The 22,303-nt window shown below is 39.3% G+C and overlaps 1 long non-coding RNA gene across 1 annotated transcript in view; it reads left to right on the forward strand.

Annotated features, from left to right (window-relative positions):
* Nucleotides 1-22,303, forward strand: part of LOC135273831 (uncharacterized) — a 440,128-nt gene that overhangs the window by 238,857 nt on the left and 178,968 nt on the right. The window lies entirely within an intron of this gene.

A 22,303-nucleotide genomic window follows, 5' to 3' on the forward strand; every position in this document is an offset into this window, starting at 1 on the left:
CTCAGAAAATCAATAATTTTTTGCCAGGTTTCTGAAATAAAGAAACTGAGTCTAACAGAGCATTGAAGGTTTTAAGGCATGTACTTTTTTTCCCCTTTTCTTTTGCTTTTGTATCCATATGTCTCAAAAAGAAATTCTGCACAGATTAGAGATATCAGCCCAGAGCAAAAATGGCTTGTACATTAAGTTGAAAAGAATTTCTAAGTTATTTCATATGAAGGCTTAGTTACATATTTTTTGATTTTTTTAAATAGTTTGAATTCCATTTGCAGAATTTAGTCTACTGATTCAATACTGGCAATGATATAAAAATTTAGCTTTATTGAAACATATTGCTTGAATTTAAAGCATACTGGGGTATTTATGGCCTCAACTCATTTTTTAAAACACCCACTAGTAGAATGACTTCATTGGTCAGCAAAATTGCTCAGCTCTCTCCCTCTCTGGGGGTTGGGAGAAAAGTGGATAGCTTAGAGCTTAGAAGTAGATTTAATGATGTGATTTCACAAAGTCAGAATCGCTAATTCCTCCCCTCCATGTCCTTCATGATGCCTGGCATTCTAAACAGAAACCCTACTCCTTCATCAAGGCTTTATTTCTTGTTTTATTATTATTGTTTTAAAGCAATCCCTCTGATTGGCACCACTGTTCTATTCCTGGGCCCTGGCATGCCCTCCCATCTCAGTGATATTAAATGTCAAGAGAGCAATCTGAGGTGATGCTGCCAATACCACACTGAAAACCTGGTCAGTGCCTCTCGAGGAGACTGAGAAATTAGTCCTCTCCCAGCCTGGGCTCCTGGGTGTCTTGGTTTTCTTTCTCAGCAGGAGTTCCAAACTTTACCCAGTAACTCTCTCTCTCTCTAACACAGGAAGGAGTCAATCTTGTTATATATTAGCTATATTCTTCCCTTTTGTGACTTGCTTAGAAGCACAAATCTGGCCAAAACTGCTCTCCAGGCTGGGCCCAAGGAATGTCCCTGCCTTCAGTTACTGTTTTTGTTTTTTTCCCCATAATAACATGGCTACCATAAATTAGGGGCTAACTGCTATAGCTCAGTGAATGAACGATGCACAATTCAGATGTAAGCAAAACCTTTACCTCTGTTTAGAGTCCGCTTCCTATGACTTGCACATAATTACAAGGATGCAAACTGTTCCATGTTCCCACGTGTTATTTCCTTGATTGATCTATCTCCTTCCTGGAGGTTTTATCATCGCATAGTTTCACTGGAATGTACTAATTTCCTTCTGTTTCCTCCAGTCCCGGTGCTTTGCTCTTTCTCCTAGGCAGTAGATCCCCTCTGATTGGTTCTTCTCACACATTCTCTTCTAGCAACCTGTGACTTCAACGTCATCACTAGTCTTAATGTAAATATAAATAGAGGTTACATTTGCTTACATGTAAAGGTACACATTTAAACGTATATGGAGATCTGAGAACAGACTTGGCATTATCACTACGTTGTTATGACTTGAGCACTAAGTCCAGTCTTACGGCTTCAGGGGCTGAAGCTGGAGTGAGAATTGTGATCTGAGAGAAAGACTGAAGAATGAGCATATTGAAAAATCAGTTAGGATTCCAGAAGTGTGATCCTGAGAGTCTAGAGAAGTTCTGTCCAATGGAAATTTTTGCAAAGATAGAGATGTTCCATAATATTCTGTGTTGTAGCTACTAGCCACATGTGGTTACCAAGTACTTGAAATGTGACTAGTGCAACTGAAAAATGGAATGTTAAATCTTATTTTTATTTTAGTTAATTTTAATTTAAGTAGCCACAGGTGAGTAGTGGCTATTCTATTGGACAGCTTAGTGGGAACTGCACATGTTCTAAGGGGGGAGGAGGGAAAGCTGAATCCTAGATATGGATGCTGTAGTAGGGAACCAAGAGGACATTATACTCTAAGGCAAGCTAGAGAGCTGTAGAAGAGAATGAACAGGAAGTCACTCCAAGCATCTTTCTAGAAAACTCACCTCACTACTTGGCTTGTCAGACAGGTTAGGTGGTGCTCAGAACTTTATAGAGGAGCCCTGAACCAAAGATATCTAGATGATCCTTTTGCGCTCCAGTTTTCCTTTAAGAGATTAGTGAGATTTCTCTGGAAGGTGGCTCAAAGCTCAAACACCATAAAGATCAGCACTAAAGCTTTAACTTTTGAAAGTCAACTACATAGCTTTGATTTCAATTATTATTTTTTATTTAAAAGAGTTGCAGTTAAATATTTAATGTTTTCAAAGAATCTACATGAATTTATTATTGAAAAAAAATGTTCCTCACCCTTTAGAGATCTCAGGGCACTTATTTTAAGTAAAACACCTAGAAATAGCTGTAATGAAATCAGTTTAAGGCTGGGGTCATAAACAATCAAAGGCAGGCCTAGAAACTGTGGCAGCTTGTATTTCTAGGCTGTAGAAATTTCCAGGAGAGTAGCAGCCTTTATCATCCTGTACAGTAGCATAAATCAGAATCTACTCAAGAATGTTTAAGAAGAAACAGAATGTATTATTTGTTCATTTATTTAATAAATATTTCACATATCCAGCACCATTCTGGGAGCTGGGTATAAAGGAGTTACAAAATAGATATATCCCCTGCCCTCAAGGAAGGAGACAAGATAATTAACAAATACACAAGTAAATAAATACATATAATGTGTCAGAAATTGATTAATGCAATAGAAAGGACCAAAATAGGACAAAGAAAATCATGAGCTGAATGCTGGATTGTAGGGAGATTATTGCTATTTTACGTTGGGTGTTCAGAGAAAGCATCATGGTAAGACAATATTTGATCATAGGCTAGAAAAAAAAAGTGAGCCACGTGCATATTGGAGGAGGACCTTTAAGACTGAGGAAGCAACAAGCCCAAAGGCCCTAAGGGGAGAGCCGAGTGCCACGTTCATAAAATACTGAGGATTGTTCTGGGGAACAACTGGGGCAGAAGATCTGGGGGAGTGTTTGTAGTCAGAAAGGTAATGGGAGCCAGACCATTTTGGGCATTTTTGATGCTTAAAAGTGTTATTCAAAGCTGTGAGATCAGATGCAATCACCTGGGACAGTTTGGGCACTCCACACACTTACATATCAGAAAAATGAGGAAGACTCCACAAAAGAGACTTTAAAAGAGGGACTAATCCTGTAGGAGCAGGAGAATAATGTGCCAGAAACCAAGTGAGAAACGTTTCAACACGAAGAAGTTATCAATGTAAGTGTTAATCGGTCAAGCAACATGAGGGATATGAATTGCTGTTGGATTTTGCAAGGTGAAAGCCTTGGTGATTGATAGAGTAGTTTGGGGATAGGTGAGAATAAAAGCATTCTTGGAGTAGCTCAAGTGATAATGGAAGAGGTGGGGAGGAGACAGTGAATTAGGAGACTCTTCTACAGAGTTTTGTTTTAAAAGATAATGGTCATGGGAGGCCATGAGATGAGAGATGGACTTGGAAAGCTGGCGTAAATTGTACTATACTTGTGTCCCAATGGAAATGATAGAGCAGTGAAGAAAATGTGGTAATTTAGGACAGTCAGGATAATGACTGAAGAAGATGCTTTTGATGAGAGGAGGTGGAATCAGGTACACAGTGGAGGAGCTGGCCTAAGACAGGAGCAGGAACTGGTACCAACACAAACAGAACAGAAGGCAAGCACATTCATATATGTGCAGGTAGGTAGGTAGATGTTGGGATAGTAGTGTGTGGAAGCTGTTTTTCAAATTTACATTTTCCCAGTGAGTTATAAAGTGCAGTGATCAGCTGCTGAAGGAGAGATATGGACATTCAAGAGAGAAAAGAAGGTGTAAACTAGATGTCTGAAAGGGCGAATGAGTAACAGTAATCTCGGTGGATGGAATTAAAGGAACCAAGAGAACGGCGCTTCCAGCCAAGAGAACTACACTGAGTGTCTCAGTGTGGCTGCTGTCCTGGCAGGGATGGTGTGCGTATGAGATGAGATTGGTGGAGAACATGGTGGAAGGTGAGGTTAGAGAAGGAGACTGAAGCCTTACTGTGAAGTGTACACCTTTAAGAATTTTTTTTATGTATCTTGCAGGTGAGGAATTGTCAAAGTATTTATGTTTGTCTATTGGCTTGATATTTCAAGACCCCTTTACTCAAATCATGCACAGCATATCTACCTATACTAGAGCTTCCTTTGCTAAACTAAAAGACAGGAGAGTATAAATTTCCACCCTTTCTCCCCTTGTTGTTCTGTGAGGCACCTGTGTGGACTCCTGTGGTTCCAGCAGTTTGAACTGCGCTGACACAGGGTTGCCAAAGGACTATTGACTGGGAATACCGTGATGATTTCATGCTTGAAGATGATCACTTTGACAGGTGCATGGAGTAGGAATTGAAATTGAGAGAATCTGGAGAAGGAGAGACAAATTGGAAGCCCGCTATACGTGGCTTACTACTGAAAGGACAATAAGGGTGTGCAGGGACTGGAATGGCAGATGGGGGATGGTGGGGAAGACTGAAATGAGGCTATCATGATGATTGGATTTAGGGAGAGAAGGAGAAAGAAGAGTCAATATTTTGTATTCATGAGGTGGTAGTAGGCAATTCAGAACTTTCAGGAAAAGCAGAAATTTAGAGAAAAGTAGGTAATAAGTTTTGTATAACTTCAGTTTGTGATATTGAAAAGATATTTAGACAGAAGCATTCACTATATAGGGAAAGTAGGCCTAAAGTCAAGGAGAGAAGTGGCGCTAAAGATGTAAATGCAGAGGTGTTGGCAGCGGATACTACGGACATGGACAGGCTGGACTCAGGAAAACAGGCAGAGGGAGAGGAAAAGCCAGCAAGGACAGAACTCGAGAGCATGCAGCATTTGGAGAGTCTGAGACAGAGAAAAAACAGCTTCTGCGACTCCGTAGGCACAGTCAGAGAAATTGAAGAAGAGCTAGTTAGTGTTGATCCTACAATTTGCTCATCATTAATTCTGCTCATGCCCCTCTCCAGGCGCCTGTAGAGGGAAGTGTACTCACTTAAGCCAATGGATGCTTAGCAGTCATGACACACCCCACATCTGAGCAGAAGCTTTAACTGTTGTGTATGCAGTGTCTCTGTTTCTTCTGTTCCTATCACCCACTGTGAGAACAGCATGGGCCAGATGGTGGCCAATCCTTCATCATGGGCTCAAAATGAGAAGACACATGGACCCCTGCCAAGGCTGTAGCCAATCTGCAGGTCCCATGCAATGTGAACAAGAAATAAATACTGGATTTTGTAAGCCATTGATTTGGGGGGTTTGTTTGTAGCTGCAACAAAAGCTGACATTAAGGGAGTTGTGGGAAAAAGTAAAGGAAAGAGGGGTGTCAAATACTGCAGTGACATTAATAACATGGAAACTGAAAAGAAGCAACTGACTTTGGTAAGTTCCAAGAGTGTGAACAGCAGCACATGTCTGGTATGAGCCCAGGATCAGGGCTTACCTTGGGCTAGACAATAAAGCTTATTTTGGACACTCTCTGTCTTTAGGTTACCTGGTTTTTCCCATGTATTTTCCCATCCTAGCATCTCCTGGTATTCCTCAAAAACAGAATCCTTGTTACATAGTCAGCTGACCTTTGTATGAGGGTCTCAGAGATTCAAGACACTTTGAGACTAAAAGATGTTTAGGCTCTGTGAAAAGTGAGTGGATACGGGTGCCTCTAATCACACAGCTGCCTACCTGGAAAAATATTCTATCCTTGGGAGAATTCTTATTATTACCTTGGCTTCAATTGGTCTTTTTTTCATATCTGTTTAAAATTGTACAAGATCAAAAGGATTATCCAAGAACTATTTATTCTGCCTAGCCACATATAATAAAAGAATACTCAAATTCCTTAAGCAGGGCATGCAACTTGAAGGTCAGTCTCTGGTGACCATGTGCCAAAGACAGTGGCTATGAGCTTCACCTCTGGGTTTCAAATCCAGAGACCCCAGACCCTTGGTGATTGATAGAGTAGTTTGGGGATAGGTGAGAATAAAGGCATTCTTGCAGTAGCTCAAGTGATAATGGAAGAGGGAGCAAGGAGATAGGGAATTAGGAGACTCTTCTACAGAGATTTGTTTTAAAAGATAATGGTCATGGGAGGCCATGGGATGAGAGATGGACTTGTAAAGCTGGCATAAATTGTACTATATTTGTGTCCCAATGGAAATGATAGAGCAGAGAGTAGGCACGGTCAGAGAAATTGAAGATTGTAATCTGGATTGTAGGGACATTATTATTTCCACTATTAGCCCCTCAACTTATTTCATAAACTCCAGGCTCAGCCAATTCCTAGATGTGTGAATTTGAACAGTTATTTAACTCTCTCTACCTTAGTTTTCTTTTTCATTAAGTAGAAAAGAATATCTTTCGCAGAGTTTGATCGTGTTTAAATCAGAAATTGCTGAAGAAGTAGTTAGCAGAGTGATTAGCACATGGCCTCAATATATGTTAGTCATTAGCATATGTATAATGCTATTGATATTACTACCCAGTTTCTTAAACTTACTTCTCGTATATGTAATAGAAGTCACAACCAAACCCTTAACTGGGATGTAGTTATGATTGATTGTACATCATTTAGCAGGGCTGCTGCCAGGAGTCCATTTGAATGAGGGTTTTTAGTGAAAGGATTAGCGAGCTTTCTCCTCTGCTGACAAGTGGACTAAAAGAGACAGCTTGGAGTGGGCCCCTTCCCGGGTCTCCATCTCACAGTTGATAGGGTCTCCTTCTTAGCCCAGCCCAGCCAAGCCCAGCTGACTCAATTCTAAGAATTGAGAACTGAAATCTAAGGAGAGAGGGGCTATATTTCTCATGAGGCACTATTTTTACAGGGATTCTTCTGGATAGGAGGGTCAAACAGCACTGTGCATTAGATAACCTGAGAGTTAAGGAGGCATTCTCATTCCTTCCATGTGGAGCAGCAGCTCCAAGCTAGAGATGATTCTGATTGTTTGTTTCACACCAAGACCTTGAGGCACTTGGACAGCTCCTAGAGACAGCATCTTTGCCAAGAACATCAGATTCCATGGTGACAATGGGGATGTAGGCATGAGACATGCCTGCACCAGGTGGGTTCTTGGTCAATGGACATTAGTGATGAGGAGATTAAAGCAGAAGAGTACAAAAAGATCACTTTAGAATGCCTACGTGACTCCTCAGACATTCCCAGAGATAATTTTCTGAGATACGGGGAAGCACATTAGGAGCTGTGGCTAAGAATGAGCAAATCACGAATAAGTATTATGAACTGGTCACATTTTAATTCCTCGTGTGGTATAGCCTGAGACCAGAGAGGACACAGGCTTGGAATTAAGTAGTTGAAAAGGGGGCTGCTCTTACAAGACAGCATATACCCTCCTGGTAAATTGATCGGATTCTTCAATTCCTCAAATTTCCTCTACCTCTCCCAGCATGTACATCCCTTCATTTCTAGGATTCAATATCCATTTTTTCTTGGGAAAAAAAAAAAAACCATTGTCACTTTCATTAGAAGTAGTGCTGAGTTTATGAAGATAATACAAGTTTCTTTTTTTTTTTAAATTGCATTTTAGGTTTTGGGGTACATGTGAAGAACACACAAGATTGTTGCATAGGTACACACGTGGCAGTGTGATTTGCTGCCTTTCTCCTCTTCACCTATATCTGGCATTTCTCCCGTGCTATCTCTCCCCAACTCCCCACCCCCCACTGTCCCTTTCCTATTTCCACCCAACAGACCCCAGTGTGTAGTGCTCCCCTCCCTGTGTCCATGTGTTCTCATTGTTCAACACCAGCCTATGAGTGAGAACATACAGTGTTTGATTTTGTGTTCTTGTGTCAGTTTGCTGAGAATGATAGTTTCCAGGTTCATCCATGACTCTACAAAGGACGCGAACTCATCATTTTTGATGGCTGCATAATATTCCATGGTGTATATGTGCCACATTTTCCCTGTCCAGTCTGTCATTGATGGGCACTTGGGTTGGTTCCAGGTCTTTGCTATTGTAAACTGCGCTTCAATGAACATTCGTGTGTATGTGTCCTTATAGTAGAAGGATTTATAATCCTTTGGATATATACCCAGTAATGGGATTGCTGGGTCAAATGGAATTTCTATTTCAGGTCCTTGAGGAATCGCCACACTGTCTTCCACAATGGTTGAACTAATTTACACTCCCAACAACAGTGTAAAAGTGTTCCTATTTCTCCACATCCTCTCCAACATCTGTTGTCTCCAGATTTTTTAATGATCGCCGTTCTAACTGGGATGAGATGGTATCTCAATGTAGTTTCGATTTGCATTTCTCTTATGACCAGTGATGATGAGCATTTTTTCATATGTTTGTTGGCCTCATGTATGTCTTCTTTTGTAAAGTGTCTGTTCATATCCTTCGCCCACTTTTGAATGGGCTTATTTGTTTTTTTCTTGTAAATCTGTTTTAGTTCTTTGTAATTTCTGGATATTAGCCCTTTGTCAGATGGGTAGACTGCAAAAATTTTTTCCCATTCTGTTGGTTGCCAATTCACTCTAATGACCATTTCTTTCGCCGTGCAGAAGCTGTGGAGTTAGATTAGGCCCCATTTGTCTATTTTGGCTTTTGTTGCCAATGCTTTTGGTGTTTTGGTCGTGAAGTCCTTACCCACGCCTATGTCGTGAATGGTTTTGCCTAGATTTTCTTCTATGGTTTTTATGGTGTTAGGTCTTATGTTTAAGTCTTTAATCCATCTGAAGTTAATTTTAGTGTAAGGTGTCAGGAAGAGGTTCAGTTTCTGCTTTCTGCACATGGCTAGCCAGTTTTCCCAACACTGTTTATTAAACAGGGAATCCTTTCCCCATTGCTTGTTTTTATCAGGTTTGTCAAAGATCAGATGGTCGTAGATGTGTGGCGTTACCTCCGAGGCCTCTGTTCTGTTCCATTGGTCTATATCTCTGTTTTGGTACCAGTACCATGCTGTTTTGATTACTGTATCCTTGTAGTATAGTTTGAAGTCAGGTAGTGTGATGCCTCTCGCTTTGTGCTTTTTGCTTAGAATTGACTTGGCTATGCTGGCTCTCTTTTGGTTCCATATGAAGTTTAAGGTGTTTTTTTCCAGTTCTGTGAAGAAGGTCTTTGGTAGCTTAATGGGGATAGCGTTGAATCTGTAAATTACTTTGGGCAGTATGGCCATTTTCACGATATTGATTCTTCCTAACCATGAACATGGAATATTTCGCCATCTGTTCGTGTCCTCTCTTACTTCGTTGAACAGTGATTTGTAGTTCTCCTTGACGAGGTGCTTTACGTTCCTTGTTAGTTGTATTCCTAGGTATTTTATTCTCTTTGTAGCAATTGTGAATGGCAGTTCGTTCTTGATTTGGCTCTCTTTAAGTCTGTTATTCATGTATAGGAATGCTTGTGATTTTTGCACATTGATTTTGTATCCTGAGACTTTGCTAAAGTTGCTTATCAGTTTCAGGAGATTTTGGGCTGAGATGATGAGGTCTTCTAGATATACAATCATGTCGTCTGCAAATAGAGACAATTTGACTTCCTTCTTTCCTAATTGAATACCCTTTATTTCTTTTTCTTGTCTGATTGTTCTGGCTAGAACTTCCAGTACTATACTGAATAGGAGTGGTGAGAGAGGGCATCCTTGTCTAGTGCCAGATTTCAAAGGGAATGCTTCCAGTTTTTGTCCATTCAGTATGATATTGGCTGCTGGTTTGTCATAAATAGCTTTTATTATTTTGAGATATGTTCCATCAACACCTAGTTTATTGAGGGTTTTTAGCATAAAGGGCTGTCGAATTTTGTCAAAGGCCTTCTCTGCATCTATTGAGATAATCATGTGGTTTTTGTCTTTGGTTCTGTTTTTGTGGTGAATTACGTTTATAGACTTGCATATGTTGAACCAGCCTTGCATCCCTGGGATGAATCCTACTTGATCATGGTGGATAAGCTTTTTGATGTGCTGTTGCAATTGGCTTGCCAGTATTTTATTGAAGATTTTTGCATCTATGTTCTTTTTTTAAGATAGCAATTTGAAGAGCATGAGGATATAAACTTAGTTTATGAAATAAGTTGGGGAGGGGCTGATAGTGGAAATTACAGAAAGGTGGGAAAGTCACAGACTAAAGGTTGAAAACATAAAAGTTATGGCATGGAGACAACTTTCGTCAACTGCACAGCTCTGTTTAGGCTCTACACTAACACTCAATTTAACAAAGTAGAACTATGCATTCTTGTACCAAGATCTTGAGCATGTCCTAAAGATCGTGTCTCTGTGTGTTACCTAACACAACACTAGCTGCTATTACAGCTAAACCTTAAAATTTCTACGGTTCAATGCAACAGAGTAGAGGGTGGGGGTTGTGTGCTGGACTTGGCCATGCTTTGCTTTTGACTTTCAAGGTTGCCCTGGGTGTGGATACAAAGATTCACCATCCCATCGCCCTTCAAAGAAGGACTTGTTGCCCCAGCTGTGGGGCATGCCTTCAGATGTCATCTCTTTTCAGGATTGCCTTTAATATAGAGAGCTGCCATAACTGTGGTCACTTTCTAGAGTGGCTCACAACCACAGACTAGTAAGCTGGCTTCGATGGGCTGTTTTAGCTCTTGAGTGCCCATGGGGTCATCCAAGGCTGTCATCAGGCCTGCTTTATAGCCTAACTTGTCCCTCTCCCTAATCCTGCTTTTCCTCTTTCTCCCGTGGGTTTTTATCCCAACACCCTCCCTAACCAACATCTAACTCAGAGTCTAACCTCCATTTCAGAGTCCGCTTACAACATAATGCAATGTAAGAAACTGAGAATTAATTAGTAGCTCGTAAAGGGAGAAGACAGAGGAGGTCATTCATGGATAGTTTTGATCTGAAAGGAACATATATTACTTCCACTCACAAAATTAGTTAAAACTCAGTCATCTGGTCAGTCATCTTGTGAAGAATCAAAGATGTCCTGAAACATTGGATGGCTTACCCAAGATTATAAAGCCTCATGTACAATTCAAATTATTGGGTTTCTCATCCTTCTGAGAATTTTATATGATTTTCTTTTTCACATTAGACAAAGAGAGCTACGTAACTGTCTATCTCTTCATTTTGTCTTTGTTTCAGGAGAGTTCAGAAACAAATTCAGAAATAAATTACAGCAACGATGTAATCCTTTACAGAATACATTTCTTATTTTCCTCAGTGTCGTGACCCAGTCTTCTAATTTATCTTTGCCCTGGTACTCTTTTTTCCCTTTTTCATTTATATTTGATCATGTTATTGTGTTTCTGCTCCAATCATCTCAAATTCTTTTTTTTTAAAGAATGAGTCAGGGCATATGTAAATAAGTGAATAAATAAATAACTAGGTGCATGATTCAGTATTCTGTATACCATAGCATCCTATTACAAACCCTTCCATTACGGTTGGGTATTATCATAGGAACATTTCCATCTCATTATAAAATGAATTGACTAAACATACAGAAGGTCTGGTATGAATAAAAATTACATGCCAGGCACCTATTAAATAGCTTCTATTAGAACTTCTGATTTCCAGGCAGGAAATGGCAACGACTTATGATTCATTTTTAAACTTTTAAAGAATAGGTACCTATCTGGCAGATAAAATTTAATTATATTTAATTATTCTCAAAGGAACTGTATTAATGTTTTGGCAGCCACTCATGTTATGTATTACAATCCTCCATTTTATGGTTGACAAAACGGGTTTGGAGAGGTCATTGCTCATAGCTACAAAATTAAGATGCAGAATCACTGTCCTCCTGGGCTATTTTTTATAATTAAATCCTTTGTCTAATATAGAAAAACAGCCCCCATACAGGATTTCAGTGCCATTGTAAAAAGAACATGACAGCCAATATCTGCGTGTTTCCATTCTACCACCTTTGACATACCCACCTACGCAGACTTTTATCTTCAATTATGTGCATCTGAGTTTTTTTTTTTTTTTTTTTTTTTTTTAATCAAGACAAGGTCTTGCTCTATTGCTCAGGGTAGAGTGTAGTGGCATGATGGCCATGGCTCACTGCAGCCCTCCTGGGCTCAAGCAATCCTCCCGCCTCTGCCTCCTGAATAGCTGGGGCTACAGGTGTGTACTACCACGCTCTGCTACATTTCGTAGTTTTTGAAGAGATGGGTTTCACCATGTTGCCTAGGCTGGTCATAAACTCCTGGGCTGAAGCGATTCCTCAGCTGGGCCTCCCAAAATGCTGGGATTGTAGGTGTGAGCCACCCTGCCTGGCTACTCTGACATTTTCATCATCCTGTGAGCATTTGTTCCTCAAGATCTTGCCCCACTTTATCTTCTCTATTGGTATCCCCATTTTGGTTTGCATTGCTTACACTCAAGGCAGTTAGTGGGTCTTGTCCAGTTCAGCACTTTAAAGGAGATTTGTGTATATGTATTGTGCGGGGATAAGCATCCAAAAAATGTCTCAGAAGACCCTGGAAAAGGCAAGAGCCTTCTGTGGTGAAATCCAAGCTTGAGGCTCAAAAAAATCTCAGCCAAGGTGAACTGTTTTCTAAGAAGCCTTTGGTTTGTAAATGCTTTCTTATCACTCAGAGACAGCATGTGTTTCTCTTGAATTTGGTTATGTGCCTTTTAGCTGATGCCTTTCTTCATCATTATATTTTAAAGCATTTATTTGGGAGATCTCAAACTCCAGCTGGCCTCTGAAGGAGGCGACACTTTGATCTAGAATCAATAAGCGAAGCACAGCTCTGTCCTCCACTAAGAATTCACTTCTGTGGGGTGATTTACAGCTTAAGCTTCTCTGGTATGATAAATCAGCCCTGCTAGCCCTTTACATCTTCCTTGTGGGGTGTATATTCTTCTCAGGATTATAGTTGTGTTTGTAGTTCCCTACATGATTTAGTCCCATTGAAACAATGATATTTATATGCTTGTGCATTTATTTACTTGTTTACCCATTCATTCATTTCCTCATCATTCACCCACTTATTCCCCCAAATTTTTTTCTAGTCATCTTCTAAGGGCCAAGTGTTAAAAATGTAACTTCCATGAAAGCAAGAACCCTGCCAGTTTAGTTAATCGCTATATCCCCAGGGCTTAATACTATGACTATCACTGAATAAATATTTGGTAATTTAATATAACACCCATTGTGGCAGAGATTGCTAGTTGCTTACACCAGCATCCATTCTTTCCTTCTTCCCTAGTTTACAGAACCCTGATTTTAGATAGGCATACTGCCACTTAACCTTCCTTGCTGCTAGTTGTGGCCATGGGATTTTATTCAAGTCTGTGGCATTCAGAATAACTGCAGTGTGATATTACTGGGGAACTTCTTGAAAGGGGCTGGTTCGACCACACAAGGTTCTCTTTTTGACCATCTATTTACTTCCTCTTCTAGCTTGCAACATACATTGTTATTCACTGTTGTAATTGAGAAATATTAATAATTTACATAGAGAAGGTGGACAAACATTAATCATATAAGTCAATGGATATTCACATCCATATACTTGGGAAACCATTACCAGATGAATATATAAAATATTTCCAGAACCTCAGAAACCTCCCTTATGACTGCCCCTGTCAATAACATTCCCAAAGGAAAAAGTTGGATTTGTTTTGCTTGATTTTGCTTGATTTCATGTAAACAGCATCATATAGTTGATCACCCAAGGTCTCATCAGGAGACAGAAACAGTATCATTAATTTGAACAGGGAAAAATTCATATAAAGAATCATTAAAGAGGAAATAATAGTTAATCACTAAAATGGTTAAAAGAGGATTATAAGGAATAGAAAAGTAGCTAAACAAACTGCATTTAGAGCTGAGAATGGCCAATAAAGAAACTAGGAATTTAAAGAAGGCTCTACTCTCACCCCTGGGATTTACACCTGGTGGGAGAGGGTTTAGTTGTCACAGGAACAGGCAGCCTGCTGTGGCCAAGAACTTTTCTGGAAGGTGTAAACTGGCCCACAGAACTGGCCCACAGAAGTGGCCTGCCTGTTGATGGAGGAATTTGCCGGAAGGCACAGCCCTGCACGGGTCTGTGGGGGTTGCTGGAGTGAGCACTACTGGGCAACTCAAATGCCAATCTGCCGGCTGCTGGACACAGCAAAAATAGTATCACGGAACCAACAGGAATGCTGTTTTTTTGCTGCAAATTTGCAATGACCCTCCACAGCCATTTTTGGACAAGCCTAATATTGAGTAAGCTGGCAAAGGAGAATGTTTATAGGATCAAACACTAGTATCATAAAAGCAGGGCAAAGAGTAGATTTGGAGCTGAGAGGCAATAAATCGATCACTGCCACACATAGTATATACTTGTGCCTGTCTTATTTCATTTGTAATTATGTGAAGACTGGATTTGATAGCTGGAGCTCCAGCAACTGCCTGGAACTATGAAGTGACTTTAAACATGGCTTCCATGTTCTACATGGTAAGCAGAATGATAGGAACCTGAGTTCCTGGTTACAGCAATGGAGCATCTCTACCAGCCCAGCATTTTGTAAATCTGAACTTCTTTTTTTTAACATGAGAGGTAAATACTACTTTCTTTTGTTTAAGCCATGTGACTTTTCCCCATCAAATAGCAACTAATACACTTGTTTCAGATTGTTCCTAATGTGGGTAAGACAGTCATGTCAAGAAAACCAATATCTAAATGAGAAACGTAAGTGAAGGGATGAGTATTGAGTCTTTTCACTCTTCCAAGCCCTGTGCTAGATACTTGTGTTACTGTGGAGAGCAAATATTTCTACAATTTGATTTTGTGCCCATTCATCATATCAGCCAGCACAGATTGATTTTGAATCTAGATTTTTTTTTTTTGCTTCTAGTTCTTTGCTTTACTCTTTAATAACCCAAATGTCAGCTGTGATTACTCTACCACTTAAGAACTAAGATTTTCGAAGTATTTAATTTTGCCCCTCCCTTCCCTAACAGAAGTCTAAAATTTTTCCTAACATTTCTGTCAATTTAACAATTGTGGGTGAGGATGGGGAAAGGTTGTTGTGTAATAGGTTTAAGTTCTTACAATTACCTCTGCCTTCAAACTGCTTCTTCAGATCACAGATTGATTTTGGATACTGTTCATACTATGTCAACTCAGCTGTGAAAATCAACATTTATCAGCTTCCACAAAAACACTCACTTATACAAGTCAGTATCTAAGTGTGATAGTCCTTACTGAAGATATAACACAATGGTAGTCAGAAAAATCTCTATTTTTAAGTTTATATTTTGTCTTTTGAAAAGTAACACATTCAGATGGTTCAATATTAAAGTGAGATATGGTATATAAATGACCAAATTTTCTACTGCATTGCTGACCTTCTATCAATTGGTAGAAGCTCTTAATATGTTAAATGAGCCTTTTGTAATAAGATTGCAAATATATTTTCTCAGTTTGTCTGTTTTCTTTTGATCTTTTTATAGCAATTTTCTATTAATATTTCTTTAAAATTTTGATATAGTCAACTTTTTCAGTTTTTTTTCTTTTATGGCTTTAGGTTATTGATCTGAAGTAGAAACATCTCCTACACTTTGTGATTATAAATAATTCTCCCATTATTATATTTTCCTAATAATTTTAAGAAATTTTTACATGTACTTTAAATAATTGATCTATTGAGAGTTTATTCTTATAAAAGTGCTAGTTTAGATCTAAGTTACATTTCTCTACATGGCTAACCAGTTAACCCAATATTTATTTAATTCTTAATATTTTTTTCATTGATTTAAAATACTACTTTTATTTTTTATTAAATTACCCTTGGCATTTGTTTACATTAGTGGATTCTGTTTTATTACAGCATTGCCTGTTCTTGAGCCTGTATCACAATACTGTAATTATTTAGGTTGTGTAATATGTTTTAGTATCTTACAGGGTTTGTTCTTCCTCATTACTCTTATTTTTCAGAATATTTTTTATTTTTCTTGACTTGTTTATATTTTCTTGTGAATTTATAATTATTTTGTCCAGGTGCAAGAATAATATTGGCAAAAATATTGGAATCGTGTTAGAGCTACAGATTGACTTTGGAGAATTTACATTCTTTTGAGTCTCTGTGATATTGAGCCTTCTTATTCCATACTTTCCATCTTTGCATTTGTTCATGACTTCTTTTGTCCTTGAGGAGTGCATTAAAGTTTTGTTCTCATAGACCTTATATATTTCTTGTTTTTCTGTTAATTATCTTGAGTAATTCATGGCACATAATATTATCTTAGATTATTGATAAATTTACAACCTCTTTAAATTATCTACTCTCAAATGTCAGCAGTTCTGAGGCTGAAGAAACCCCTGTACTACACTATACTCCCTTCCAGCTACACCAGTCTTCTCTTTGTTCTTAAAATATGCCAAACTTCTCCCATCTGAGGACTTTTGCATGCTGTTTCCTCTCCCAGAAATGCTCTTTCCTCAAGATTTTTACCTAGCTGTCTCCTTGTCATTCAGGTGTCAGTTTAAATACAACCTCTTTAGACAGTCCTTCCTTGACCAACAGCAAAGGAAGTTTCTTTACAGAACTCATCACTTCTGATATTTTAAAAATGGATTTGATGGTAGTGACTTTTTCTGTTATGTACTACTACTATATCCCTAGTGTCTAGAAAAATTCAGTCTGTTTAATTAAACTCTAAATAGCACTTCTTCCCTTCATCTACTGTAAGTTTTTCCCCATTTTTACTCTTCCTGACATTTTACTTCTCTCCATCGGCTCCTTAGTTTAGGAAAATCTCATCTTCCTACCAAATAGAAAAGTCTTGTAGGTCAAACAAGAGGAAAAGATGAGGTCTAATGTTCAAAGCCCTGATGGAGTCCCTCCACTACTCATACCTGAAGTTGGAATGTCTGTCATCTCAGATTACCTACAACTAAGGAGGAAACCTGACTTTCTCTTTGTTCCAGAGTGGACAGGTTATTCTCCCTCCCAAGACAAACCACCTTGAGGAAAAGATACAACTTATTGGCATAAATGGCTAGAATTGTTCTGAGGTTGTTCATAGGTTGAAAGAAATTGCTGCAGGACTAGAACAAGGCCTCACACCACCAAGATTTTCCTCTCTTCAAGCAGCCTCCTGCCTACTTGTCCCAGCGTGGCTTCATTCCTCCGAGGGCTTCTCCAGGCTCCTGGGAAGATGTGGTCTGGCTGCCTCTTAGTTGACTAACTGCAACTTAAGGAAAGCATCCTTTCTCAAAGAGTTTATATAAAAACTTTCATTGGCCCTTCACGAGTCACATGTCCATTCTTGGACCAATGTCTGTATCACAGGAATAAATAAAGAGCAGCGATTGGCCAGGTTCTGCTCATGTTCCCTTGCCGACCAGAGGGGTTGTTTCTGATGTTGCTGGGGTTTGGGTGCAGAGGAAATGCACGGACAGGCAAAAAAGTAGCCAACAAATCTCCCTCAGGTGCTTATTTAAGTAGCAGCTGCAATTTGTGACTTTTCCATTGTGTGTATATATTTAAAACATGATGTACTGTACATGAGACCTCATTGCATAAGAAGGCACTTGATTAAATAATAGCTGAAGTTTATGTTTTGACATGCTTGTATTTATTTTAGCACTTTTTATGTTCAGAGTGTTTTGAGAAATTGGCCTAGATTTTTAGTATTGTATACCTTTACTCAGATTTTGTTACTCTATTATTATAGTTGAAAATTCCAATTGTTTTACCCAATCATTGCCTTCCCAGAGGGATTAGGACCATGTAAATCAAGTCCTGTGACCTTTCTAATTTCCATGAGAAGCTGTGTGACTCAGTCAGGCAGGATGGTGACTTGTGGTGTGAATATGTTCTACTCAATGAGAAGATGTCCCAACCTCACTAGCAAACTGCCAGGAAGAGTCATATGAAATCTCTAACATATAATGGAGAAAAGACACAGCTGGACTCCCTCCAGTTTTAGATTGAATGGTGAATAGTCTACAGTAGAACCCAGGCTCTGGAGTTCTACTGTAGACTCCATTCTCCATTCAATCTAAAACTTTGGGAAACCAAGTAAACAGCTCAGACCCTTGAGTTGCCTTCATCTGCCAAATGGGGATTTTTAATGCCAGCCTCACAGAATTGTGAAAATAACAAACAAGACAGGCCTTGTTTTATGATGCAGATTTTTCAACTTTACAATGGTGCAAAAGGGGTAAGATGCATTTTCACAACACTGGCCAGAGGCCACGGGCCATAGCCTCGCCATAATTAAAATGAAACAAATGATACCCTACAATTTACTATGCTTCCAGGTGATTTTGCCCAACTCTAGGCTAATAAGGTAAGCATTCTGAGTATGTTTAAGGTAGGCTATGATGTTTGATAGGTTAGGCATTTTTGACTTAGCAATATTTTCCACTTACAATGGTTTATCAGAATATAACCCTATCATAAGATGAGGAATATCTGTATAGGTGAATGTACTCTATAAATTGTAAAGAACTATGTGATCATAGTCAAGCTGTTTTAAAATAAAGCCCCCAGGAAAGTGGGGGCTTTATTTATAAGTCTCTGATGGGCTGCTGCCTTTTTTCAGAGATGCCCTGCCCAGCAAGAAGGGAGTCTAGTGACACAGTCTGCTTGTAGTGGCCTTGCTGATCTGCCATGGGCTCTGCCCAGAGTCTGTGTAAACTTCCAGCAACTTTGTCTACACATGCTAGGTTAAAACCACTTACCCAAGCCTCTGCAATGGCAGACGACCCTCCCCCGCAGAGCTCAAACATCCCAGGTGGAGCTTTCGTTTTGTTTGGATATGTACCCAGAAGTGGGATTGCTGGATCATACAACAGTTCTATTTTTAGTTTTTTGAAGAATCTCCATACTGTTTTCCACAATGCCTATACTAATTTACATTTCCACCAATAGTGTGGAAGGATTCCCTTTTCTCCACATTTGTTGTCTCTTGTTATCACCAACACTTGTCATCTCCTGTTTTTTTTCCTTGATAATACCCATTCTAACAGGTGTGGGGTAATATCTCATTGAGGTTTTAATTTGCGTTTCTCCTATGATTAGTTATGTTGCAAAATATTAATCTAAAGAGAAAGAGAGACTGCAGTACAACAATAGTAGGGGATTTCAACATCCCTCTTTCAACAATGGACGGGTTGTCCAGACAGGAAATCAGTAAGAAAACATTTGACTTGAGCTGTATGTTTGATCAAATGGACCCCGCAGACATATATAGAATATTTCATCTAACAACTGTAGAATACACTTCTCAAATACACATAAAACATGTTCCATGATAGATATATAAGCCACAAGGCCACAAAATGCATCTTAACCATTTTAAGAAGATTGAAATCATATCAGATATTGTTATTTTGGCCACTATGGTATGAAACTGGAAATCAATACCAGGTGGAATTTTTGAAAATTCACATGTGGAAATTCCACAGTTCTTTGATTTAATTTTAGGGAAGGAAATAAATTTCTCAGAAAAGACAAAGAGCTTAATGAAGAATGATTGATTAAGAGAGTCAGAGAAAAAGAACCTGGCTTTTTTATTCCGATTTCCTCTGCAACCTGCTAGGCAGATCATCTGACTCTCACAAAGAAAGCTGAGCCTTGAATATTATTACACTTCCTACAATGGGATCAGCAGAAATGAGAACAGACTGTAAAAGGTATTTTGCACTTTTTGAAAACAAATGCTGATTACTTATATTTAGTTGGTGGGCCTCTTTATTGTGTTCCTTGTTAAATGCAATGTTATTGTTAATACCTCTTGTGAGTTTCAATACATGATATTGGTTATGACACGTTATGTTGTTGATTAAAGATGTAAGAAAGAAGACAATGTGTTGCTAAGGCAATGAATTCTCATGGAAGTACTAAAGACCAAAATAAATAGCAAGGCATTTTTTTTCTTCCACTATTACATTCACATTTGCTGTGTGGTATCTTGTTTTATCTCTTCTTACTTGCTTGATTTATTTACTGGTCATAGCATAAAACTTTAATTGTGGTGTAGCTGGCTGTCTCCATATCAGAGAAACATAAAAACAAGAACACAGGCAGTCAGCCAGAAACTGCTACTTAGGTGATGTTCACTAAGGCAGAGTGAAGGTGCCAAGCAATTATCTGGTGAGTAAGATCAATGTAGACAGCAATACCAGATAATTCATTCCTAGCTCTCCAATCTTTTTTTTCCATTTTTAGACCAGAATTACTAGAGGAAGCTGCAAAAGCTTAACTTCATGTTATTCCTGTAGGTTTGTGTTGACCAGGGTCATGCATTAGGGCCCAAAGACCTGTTTCTGTTCTTCTTACCACACCACAGTAACTCCCAACATCACAACTAAAGGATCTTTCTCCTGCTAGTCAGGGACAGCATGGCATTTTGATGATAAACTAGGGTTTATCAAAATTATAATACAATATGTTTCTCAATAAGGTCCAAAGCATATTCTTATATGTAACTGGATGTCCAGTGGGACACCAACTGTTATCTCAGAATTTGAGCTAAGGCCCAAAACCGAGTATAAAATCTGCTACATGGTCCTTTAGTAAGATCGGCCAGTGAGACATCAGAAATGACAGCCACCTTACAGTGCAGCAATATGGCAAGAAACAGAGAAGGAAAGACATTGCGTGATGGTGAGCACGGTGCTCACAGAGAAGCTGTTCCTGGTATTGTGTGGAGAAAGAATCACAGGGAATGGATGTTGAAGAAATAACTCATAACAAGTTGAGTTGACAGAATGAAGGGTAGACTGGCATCTGTTTTCTGGCTGTATTCTTGTTGAGCTACCCAAAGTCCTGCACACACTTATCTGCCAGCTGAGTGCAAGCTGGTACGAGGGCTCCAGGGAGAGTGTCCTGGGCCCCAGGAGCAGGGCTGCCATGGGGTCAAGCAGTTTGTGTGGGCTTGAGGCCACAGTTCTAGGCGCTCTGCTTGTATCGTAGACATTCAGCAGAGCAACACTTTGTCATTGCTCTTTTCCTCCCTGCTGTGGTGAAGGAGAGACTGGTTATATGTTCTCTGGAGTTTTGGGGATAAAGCTGACCAAGGTGCCCACTTCTAGATTGGACATTTCTGAAGTGAAAGACCTGCTCGAGTCTCACTGGTTTGAGGGACTGCGGATTAATGGTTCTGGGAAGAAAGTGGAGTCAAAGCTCCCCCATTCCAACTCTCTGATTTCTCACTGACAATATGTGAAATGGGAATTGGTTGGTTCTAGGATCAAAACAAAAGAACACGGAGGTTAGCAGAGAGATGATAGTAACTCTGAAGCCATTGTGGTTGCTGGTGAGCGGAGTGAAGGAGTATTCAGCCAGGAGAAGCTTTGGGAGGTTGGGGAGGGTTGGTATCAGTGTTGGAGTTGAAAGGAGTCATGCCGGTCTCTCTTAAAAGGATTTTCAGGAGCGTGTGGGCCAGGTTTAGGTTTAAAATAACCCCAGAAAAACCATGCACAACATTTATGTGGAAGCCAACATCCCAACAGGGGCCATAAATCTCTCAGCCAGCCAGGGTGCCCTTCTAAGAATCAACCACTGGGCAGTTCTTGGAATGAATCTTCTCTCTGCACAGGCTTCCCTGTTTGTCACGGGGCAAGAGGAAAGACCCAGAATCTGAATGGAAGGTTGAAATGTAAAGGGAGAAAGAAGGGGGCAAGTGTATGAAAAGACCATAAATTCTCTCATTGGAGCTCGTGTGTGTGTGTGTGTGTGTGTGTGTGTGTGTGTGTGTGTCCCACATTTAAAAAATACCTTCACAACATCTGGGCTAGTGTGTGACCAAACAACTGGATGCTCTAGCCTAGCTAAGACGACACATAAAATTAACCATCACTTGGTTATTTTAAAAATAAGGTTATTATTTTTCAAAATTTACATTTACAGACTAACATATTGAGACTCCTTGCTGAACTTGTTACACATCTTACATGAGAAGTAGGAGAAAAGCAAGGATGGAAAAGTTGCAAAGTGTTGACTCTCCTAAACGAAACTGTTCTTCTGGTTTATAGGTGCATGGGGCTTGTATGTTTGCATAAACATAAAAGTAGAAGCAAGAATTATATATTTTTGTTTCCTTTGACTGTTTTCTTCAGAGTGCTGACAAAGCTGTACAAATAAGGGATCTTGTGTGTTCTGGGCTCAGTTAGCCTCACTGATTCACATTTGGATGTAGAATGGAGCACTGTGAGTAAATGCTATGGGTCACCACAAACCTAGCAATAATTAGGATAATGATAATTGTGGTAATTGGGAAATAGTAACTAGGGAAAGAGGAAAATCCTGCTTGAACTCAGATCATGTAGGTTTCAATTATGAATATAAACCAAGAATCAGTAATGTAATTAGACCTTTTATTTTAATACTGAGAGAATACATTATTAAATCTTGTACAGATTGGTATAGTCCAGGCATG

This window comes from Aotus nancymaae, unplaced genomic scaffold (assembly GCF_030222135.1).
Source record: "Aotus nancymaae isolate 86718 unplaced genomic scaffold, 86718_ANA_hifiasm-v0.15.2.pri h1tg000009l, whole genome shotgun sequence".
NCBI lineage: Eukaryota > Metazoa > Chordata > Mammalia > Primates > Aotidae > Aotus > Aotus nancymaae.